Source organism: Cebus imitator, unplaced genomic scaffold, assembly GCF_001604975.1.
Source record: "Cebus imitator isolate Cc_AM_T3 unplaced genomic scaffold, Cebus_imitator-1.0 Scaffold3, whole genome shotgun sequence".
Classification (NCBI taxonomy): domain Eukaryota; kingdom Metazoa; phylum Chordata; class Mammalia; order Primates; family Cebidae; genus Cebus; species Cebus imitator.
Genome location: NW_016107318.1, coordinates 14,639,974 through 14,648,758, shown reverse-complemented (window position 1 = coordinate 14,648,758; position 8,785 = coordinate 14,639,974). Strand labels below are relative to the sequence as shown.

General features: G+C 40.7%; 1 protein-coding gene across 2 annotated transcripts in view; it reads left to right on the top strand.

Moving 5' to 3' along the window:
- The first annotated feature begins 3,026 nt into the window (after nt 1-3,026).
- IL12RB2 (interleukin 12 receptor subunit beta 2) overlaps nt 3,027-8,785 on the top strand; it is an 88,888-nt gene continuing 83,129 nt past the window's right edge. Inside the window, exon 1 of one of the 2 annotated variants that reach the window (XM_037739930.1) lies at nt 3,027-3,502. The gene's annotated coding sequence lies outside the window, so the exon portion shown is untranslated. Of the gene's footprint in view, nt 3,503-5,674; nt 7,164-8,785 lie in introns of those variants that run through there. The other variant, XM_037739928.1, reaches the window with a different exon arrangement.

Below are 8,785 nucleotides of genomic sequence, written 5' to 3'. Positions count from 1 at the left end.
CTTAGTATTTATCCTGACGAGTGACACTTTAGGAAAAGCACATCTCAGTTATTCATAGAATAGTGTGATTAAGTATTTTCAGGGAGTTTGGTATCAGCAATGAACCAAATTAGACATTTAAAGTAATGGAAATATACCAGAAATGGAAACTGAACTAGTATTTCCTAGAAAAGAGTTTGTCACTGTCACTGTGGTTATCCATTTAATTGAGCTTTTGATTTGCAAGTACATTCATTTACCTAACAGCTATACGGAAGACCACGTCACACCCATAGACTTAAAAATGATTACCCTAACAATGATAGTTGACATTTTGGGTTGTAGATGAGGCTCTTGCTTCTCAGCAAGCATTCTCTACCATCTAGGGTTTATTCTTTAAAAAGCACAGAAGCAAAGTTGATTTTTGTTTTTGTTTTTTTCTCCAACTAGGCAAGCAACCACTGACAAAAGCCAGGCCTGTGTTAGTGAAACTCCTAGATAATAAAAGGAGGATAAGGCAGAGAAAAGAAGAGGGGGAAACAGAAAGGTCTCTACAGATGGTTAGATTTTATACAGAAAGGTTAATGACTTGCTAAGAAAAATTATATTGAATATTTCAACTAATTTTTAACTGTCCAAAAGTGTGAAGATTGAACAACAGCTATAATCCTGTTGAATTGGCCGAAAAGAATGGGATCTCTCTAGAACAAGTCAGTTCAACTCGGTAAATACTTATTGATACCTGCCCTGTGCCACTCAGTGTGCCAGATGCTGATGATAAGGGATCCTGGCATGCATAGAGTTTATAATCCAGGGAGCAGGCAGGATAAGAGAACCACTGATAAAGTAGGAATTAGTGCAAGTTTTCACTTGATAATGTAACTCTAAGTTAAATAATATACTGACAGACCTGCAGCATGATGATTTCTCAAGTAATATTTATGTAAGAGTGGTCATCTTCTGGCTCCTTTTTTCTTGCATCTAGGGAAAAGGAGATAATAAAGAAAGCTATCATTGTTACCTGCATCTTACTGTGTTCTCATAATTTGTCATGCTTAACGACCAGATTCAAGTTCTTTCCTGAATAGCCCTCATCTGTTCCTCAAAGAATATGCCTCAGATGCATTTGGAACACCATTTTGTGTCTGACTTCCACAATTTCCCAAGATGCTGCCATTAGGAGTTAATAGAGCAGTGGTCTTTCAACATTTTAGATGGTGTACTTCTTCAGGAAAAAAAAAAAAAAAAGCATTTTTGAGAAACATCCTCAACATATGTTTGGTTGTTTCTTTATTTCCTTATGAAATATATGCATATGTATATGTATATGTGTGTATACATATACACGCACACACACACATATATATCAATTAAATTTTAAATGAGATAAAGGGCAAAATACATTTTTGAAATTATTGATTTATTAACAAAATTAAAAGCCTCCCTTCTCACTAAAAAGTATTGAAAAATCCATGAATTATGCAAGATTGTTACAACATTTGGTTATAAGAATCTTGTTATTCCTGATATCAGTTGTCATTTTAAATTAATGAGAAGCTGCCGCATTTTTGTATTTTTTAACAAGCAGATTCAACATTCACTGAACCGCTCAAAGATTGAAACAAAATAGCAAATTGTTTCCAAGTTTTTAAAAGTATTTTCTGTAGATGACAATCATATAATATTTAGTAAGAAAAACACACTTTGGCAACATAATGGCAACGCTTTGAAATATTTGTTTTCAAATGGTCTCTTCATAACAAGATATCACTTGGTGTGAAAATTTCCTTGAAGAAACAACAACAAATAAACCTCTGGGGTTTTTTGTTCTACAAAAAGATCTTTTAGATAACATATACTGAGAACCATATATCAAAACAGAAAGGATCAGCAAATTTGGGATATTTGTGGGGTTTTTTGGTAAAAATAAATAAAATGTCTCACTTTAAGACGACTTTTAAAAACTTTGTTACAAATGATTTTTACCATTATGTATCATCTCATTACAAAGTAATATTAAGATTCTAGGGTCTACAATTTAAAAGATTTCAATTAAATTATTTATGTAGATAAATTACTAAAGCATGTAAACTACAATATGTCACAATCCCATAAAGACAATCTACTGTACATTTTTGATTCTAAGATGTACATTTTTCACATTTAACACCTCAAACATTGGGAGCGGTTTTATGGTGATGCCCAGAAGTATGGTTTGTAGTTACCTGCTTGTTCGGGCTCAGCAAACCTGGATTGGGCTCAGTGGACTAGAAGAAAACTCCAGACACAAGTAGGTGGGGGGAGGAGGGTCTTACAAAAAAATTCTATAGATAATATACATACGTCTAAAATCTAAAAGATATCTCTAAATAAAATTTTAGTTAAAAAGATTCTAAATTTTGAGAAAGCATTGTCATTGTTTACCTGGCAGTTCTTTTTATTTCTTACTAATGCATAAATCATGGTATGTCTTATAATTAAGGAAGTCTCAGAATTAAACAAATATTGTTGGCGGGGCACAGAGGCTCAGGCTTGTAATCCCTGCACTTTGGGAGGCCAAGGCAGGAGGATCACTTGAGGCCAGGAGTTTGAGACCAGCCTGGGCAACAGAGTGAGATTCTGTCTCTATAAATTAAAATAGTTTTAAAAGTAATATTGTCATAAATAAGAGCACAGCTGCCAACCCCACTGCACTGTGGGCAGTTTTCCTTCTTCCTTGATAACATCACTTCTAACACGGGATCTATGTGGACTGGTGACACACCATCTGTTCAAGTTTAACTTCTTTCTCATTTTTTAGATAGCAAATACAAAGGTTAGTTCCAGGATGTTCTGTTCGCACTCCAGTGGGCGGTCTTGTGCACAACCCACTTTGGAGGGCTCCGCGCTCAGGTGTGGTAAGAGCTGGGCGGTGCAGAGCACAGAGAAAGGACATCTGCGAGGAAAGTTCCCTGATGCCTGTCAGCAAAGTGCCACTTCTCTGTGGCTGTGAGCGCAGAGAACCTGATCCTGTGGCGCGTATCTTACCTTGGTGCATAAGGCAGCTCAGCTCGGTCAACCCTTGCTCCGTCTTTTGAGACAGGCTTTATTATCTGCATTTTGTGTGAGGGGAAACTGAGGGTGGAGAGAGAATTACCTTGCTCAAGGCGACACAGCAGAGCGCACAGGTGGCAGAATCCCACCCGAGCCCGCTTCGACCCCCGGCGTGGAAACCACAGGCGCCCGCCCGGCTGCTTGTCTGGCGCTGAACTAGAGAGCGACTCCTCTCCGCCGGGCGGCCACCGCCCAGCACAGGCTCCTGCCCCGGCCCGACCCCTACTCGCCGCCAGCACCGCGCGCCTCGGCGCTACCGCGCCCACCCCGGGGTTGGTGGCGCGGGGGTGGCGGGCGCGGAGGCGGGAGGGCTGGCGCTGGCACCGGGTAGGGCAGAGCGCCGGCGGAGAGCGCGACACGTGCGGCCTGAGCACCGGGGCCGCCAGGTCCCCGCAGGCCCTGGACCGCTCCCGCGGGCAGGCGACAGGCGGTGAGTGACCAGTGGCTCGGGGTGGGGCGGAACCCCAGGATCCCGGGCCAGCAGGGTGTCTGCGTGCCCGGGCTTCTGTGCCTCGCGTCTCCCGAGGGGCCTTCGGCGACGGCCTCTCTCTTTAAGAAAAAAAAAAAAAAAAAAAAAAAAAAAAAAAAATATATATATATATATATATATATATATATATATATAATGATTATTATTATTATTATTTAAGACTTCCAATATGATCTCATATGACTTCTCTTCATCACGGTCCTAACGTTCTGGGCACAGATGTTCGCTTGGAGCTGCTGGGTTGTAGTTTGGCTAGACGGAGGGGAGGGAGCGCGCGGACTGAGCCTCTAAAGTACTCTTTCAGCCGGGGCACGGAGGGTGGGCACACCGGAAGGGAGGGGACGGCGACTGGAAAAGGGCAGAGAGCACTCCTGAGGGTCCAGCCTTGGTTCAGGCCCACAGGCGTGGCCCCCGTTGCCTGAAAATGGCTATAATCTGAGTAAGATATTGCCAGGGGTGGGTCTTCCATTGTCTTGGATGAGGGTGAACTATCCCTGTCTCAGCAGGCTTTTCTGTGGCCTCTGGACTGACCCAGCGTCCCTGCGTGGCCAGTTACTAGTAGGAAACTCTGGTGCAAGCCAACTGGCCAGCCTCAGTTTTCTCTTCTGTGAAATGCCTCTTCATTTGTGAAATATGAGGCCCTTCTCACCTCCCTGGGACATACTAAATAGCAGCATTGTACGGGATTATGTATCTGTACCATTAGATCCAGGTCTTACGAATAGTAACCCAAAAGCATGCAAATAGACCTGGTCTAAGAACAGGGACCCCGAGCGATTGCTCACGCCTGTAATCTCAGCACTTTGGGAGGCTGAGGCGGTTAGATCACTTGAGGTCAGGAGTTAAAGACCAGCCTGGCCAACTTGGTGAAACCCTGTGTCTACTAAAAATATAAAAATTAGCTGGGCATGGTGCCCATGCCTGTAATCCCAGCTATTCGGGAGGCTGAGGCAGGAGAATTGCTTGAATTTGGGAGGTGGAGGTTACAGTGAGCCAAGAGGGGGCCATGGCACTGCAGCCTGGGCAACAGAGCGAGACTCTGTCTTAAACATATATATGTATCAGGCCAAAACTAGTCCCTTCACTCCCATTTCTAAAACTCTAGATAGTTGTTATAATCTACTGTAGAATGTGTAGATGAACATCTTTGTTGAGCACCTACCATGTACTTGGTTCTTGGATATATATTATCTAATTCTTTTAAAACATAGTGAAATTGTTATTAGTATTCCCATTTTACAGATGTGGAAACTTACATGTTTCACACAGAGAGTTACAGGTTTCTGGCTCAAAACTGTGTTCCCTCTGTTTCCATCTCTGGCACAGGACCTTGTAACCACCTCCACGTGAGCAAACAAGTATTGGATTCTTATTCTCCATTAATAGGTATGGTACAGTGCCCTATTTCTCTGTACAACACTTAAAGGGCCTTAGTGGCTAAGAGCTGATACTTTCCTTCCCTATTTTAATGTGAAATCCTCAATATGTTACACTCTGTCTTTATTAGGCACAACAGGCTCTAGAAAAGTTTGCAATATGCTCTTTTCCATGTCCTGCTTCTTGAATGTTATGATGATTATATAAGCTGATAAATTCCCAAACTTTGACAAACGTAATCTTTCCTGTATTAGAATGAGTTTTAGTGTGGAAAAAACATTCTAAAGCACACATATAGTTTTTAAGGCAGAATAATCCTCCAAGTACAGTAGGTATTGGGCATCATTTCTCAGTTGTGGATTTATTTTTGTAATGCTGCACCTGCTTTGTTCTCTACCAAATTATTTTTCATCTTAGTAATTACACTCAGCACCGCTGTCTACTCCTACATATAAATTTGTGCAGACTGGTCAGGTGTGGTGGCTCACATCTGTAATCCTGGCACTTTGGGAGGCTGAGGCGGGCAGATCACCTGAGGTCAGGAGTTCAAGACTAGCCTGGCCAACATTGTGAAACCCCATCTCTACTAAAAATACAAAAATTGGCCAACCGTGGTGGCACATGCCTGTAATTCCAGCTTCTTGGGAGGCTGGAGAATCGCTTGAACCCAGGAGGCAGAGGTTGCAGTGAGCTGAGATGTTGTCCGCTGCCTAGGTGACAAGAGTGAAATTTCGTCCCAAAAAAAAAAAAAAAAAGAAGAAGAAGAAGAAAAAATGTGCAGAATAACCTAAAAAGAAAGCCAATTCCAAAAGAAGTCTTGCTCTTGGAAGTTTCTAGTGCTCTTTGCTAGTGTAACAGTGGTTTTGTTTTGTTTTTTTTCCAAATAAGTATTGAACATGTACATTATGGTCCATGCATTTGCTGGACTTAGTGAATATAAAGAAATGTAAGACCCAGTTCATGACCTACGAAGTCAAAATCATAGGGGAAAATTCTGAGAATACTTAATATGTCTTAAATGATAGGTGGCATGAAGTTAGGAGGTATAGAATCTAGTTTTAATCAAATCAATCTTTCAGTGGTAAACCAGATGAATGGGCAAAGAGAATCAAAAGCAAGGCCATCTAACGTAATTCTCATAGTGTCACTGAAAAGAAGTGATACTGCCTTTTTTCTTATCATAATAATACTAGTAGGTAGCATCGATTGAGCTGTTGCTACATACCAGGCACTCTGCCAACAGCTTGTCATTTAACCCCCACAACAATTCTGAAAGGTAGGTGCTGTTTTTATTCCCACTTTATGGATGAAGAAACTTAAGCTGAGTGGTCAAGTGATTTGTCACAGGCTATACAGTTAGAATTATCCAAGCCAAGACTTAGGTGTCCCGAGCAGATCCACTGCTCATTTCATTACTGCTCTAGTTGCACAGGAGGCTCTCCTAGGAGCTTGCACTGAAGTGATGAGAGTAAACATGGTTCAATTCCTCTTGGAGGCAGTAGCTTTGTGGCTTCAACATGGGAGCTCTGAGGCTTGCTGAGAATAAATGAGGGGGGTAAGCCTGTTCCTGCGGAGTTTAAACCAATAGAAAGGGGAAAGCAGTTCGACTAACAAGAGCATCAAGCATGGATTTTTATTTCTCAGATGCTCATGGAGTTGGAAGGAAAGCATAGAATGTAACTCTAATCCAATTGTGGATTTATGTGTGGTTTTTCTGGGTTATCTGGGTCAACTTGCAGATTTTTCTGTATGTAGAATAAGATGCTAATTATTACTTTATGTACTTGATCAAATATTAACAACTAAATTATATGCTTTCATAATGATAAACTGCTAAGTAAATGCCTACAAAAATTATTAAAATTAGAATCTTAATTAACCTCTATTTCACAATGATAAGCAGGAAAAGCAACACATTAAGTAAAATATCAGGAGATACTGAGATGGAAGACTGTTAGTGTAGAGACTCCAGTTAATTCATAATTTATATGAGAAACCTCGAGAAACATTGTGGAATAGTCGTCACTACTTTCAGTTTTTTAATTCCCCTCCCAGGTGTGCCTCTAATTATCTTAAAATAATTGTGACATTCTTAGAAAACTCTCAAAACAATGTAATTATTTTAATATGATAATGCCTCATAGTACTTTATGAAAATAATCAGTGGTTGCTTACAGGGTGAAGCAAAACCTGGCCAGGACTTCACCATACCCAAGATTCAAAGGTAAACCTGCTGCCATTATCCAAGAACAGAGTCTTCCAGACTGAGGACGTCAAAGAAAAAACCTTTCCAATAAACTAAAGAAGAAAAGTTTGTGAAAGAGGCTTAATTTTCTCAATAAGGGTCAATTGCTTTCCTTTTTCTTTTTCTTTTCTTTTTTTTATTTTTATTTTTATTTTGAGATGGAGTTTTGCTCTTGTTGCCCAGGCTGGAGTACAATGGAGCAATCTCGGTTCACTGCAACCTCTGCCTCCCAGTTCAAGCGATTCTCCTGCCTCAGCCTCCCGAGCAGCTGGGATTACAGGCATGTGCCACCATGCCTGGCTAATTTTGTATTTTTAGTAGAAACAGGTTTTCTCCATTTTGGTCTGGCTGGTCTAGAACTCCCGACCTCAGGTGATCCACCCACCTTGGCCTCCCAAAGTGCTGGGATTACAGGTGTGAGCCACCGTGCCTGGCCCAATTGCTGTTTTTAAAACAAGGAAAGGAGGCTTTGGAGTATGAAGTTACCTGCCATGGCGACAGAGGCAGAAGTGGAGGAACAAAGGATGGCGCCTGGGGCCTCTTTCCAGCACATCATCCCTCCCAATGGAAGACAGCTTATTTTATCGACAAATCTAGCAACATGCAGAGAGTGAATCAGAGAAGGTTGGAGTTTTTTAAACTTTATCGAACACTTGCCATGAGAGTTTTAGGCTTATGGGAAATATTCAAAGAAAGAAAAGAGGTCATGTAGTTTGTTTGAAAGTGTCTTGTTTCTCCAAGACTCCATCCATGTCTTGTTTCTTTCTTTTTACTGTTATATTGTAGAAATGCTTGTTCAATTTATAGGATAAAATAGTCCTCAGTACAGATGATTGAGGGGTTGGGGTTGGGTAATTCATTTCAAGTGTGATTTGTTTACACACAACATTTCAGGAGCCTATGATGTCAAATGGGATATATCTAAAATGGAAATAAAGACAAACAGAATTAACAGAAACAACATTCCAGAAAAAATTGAAAAGAAGAGAGAAATGAATAAAGGAACTTTTTAAAAATATATAAACAGGTCATGAAGAGGGAAAGGAGAAAACACATTGAATTAACAAAAAAGGAACAAAAATTCAGAAGTCTTTTGAATTTGAGCAAGAAAACAAATTTCCTGTACTTGGGTGAAATTAAAGAGGAGCCAAAAGAAAAGCAATTGACCCTTATTGAGAAAATTAAACCTCTTTCATGAACTTTTCTTCCTTAGTTTATTGGAAAGTTTCGTTGTTTCATCCTCTTTTGAGGGAGGTGGGCATCAGAAGTAATGAGTCAACCTGCTGAAGAGTAAAGCATTAGGCATTATAAATGCTTTACTAGATAGGTATCATAAAGATTGTATGTAAGGTGCCTAGCATCATATCTGAAACATAGTAAGAGATCAAATAACTGCAGTGTTAATATTAGTATAGTGTTAACATTAGCATTATTTTTAGTATTATGCTGCTACTGTTGCTACTGATTACAAGCAGTCTCACATCTGAAAGTAATGTTGGCTTAGAAATCAGGAGGCTGGCTGGGCGCGGTGGCTCACACCTGTTATCCCAGCACTGTGGGAGGCCGAAGCAGGCAGATCACCTGAGGTCAGGAGTTCAAGA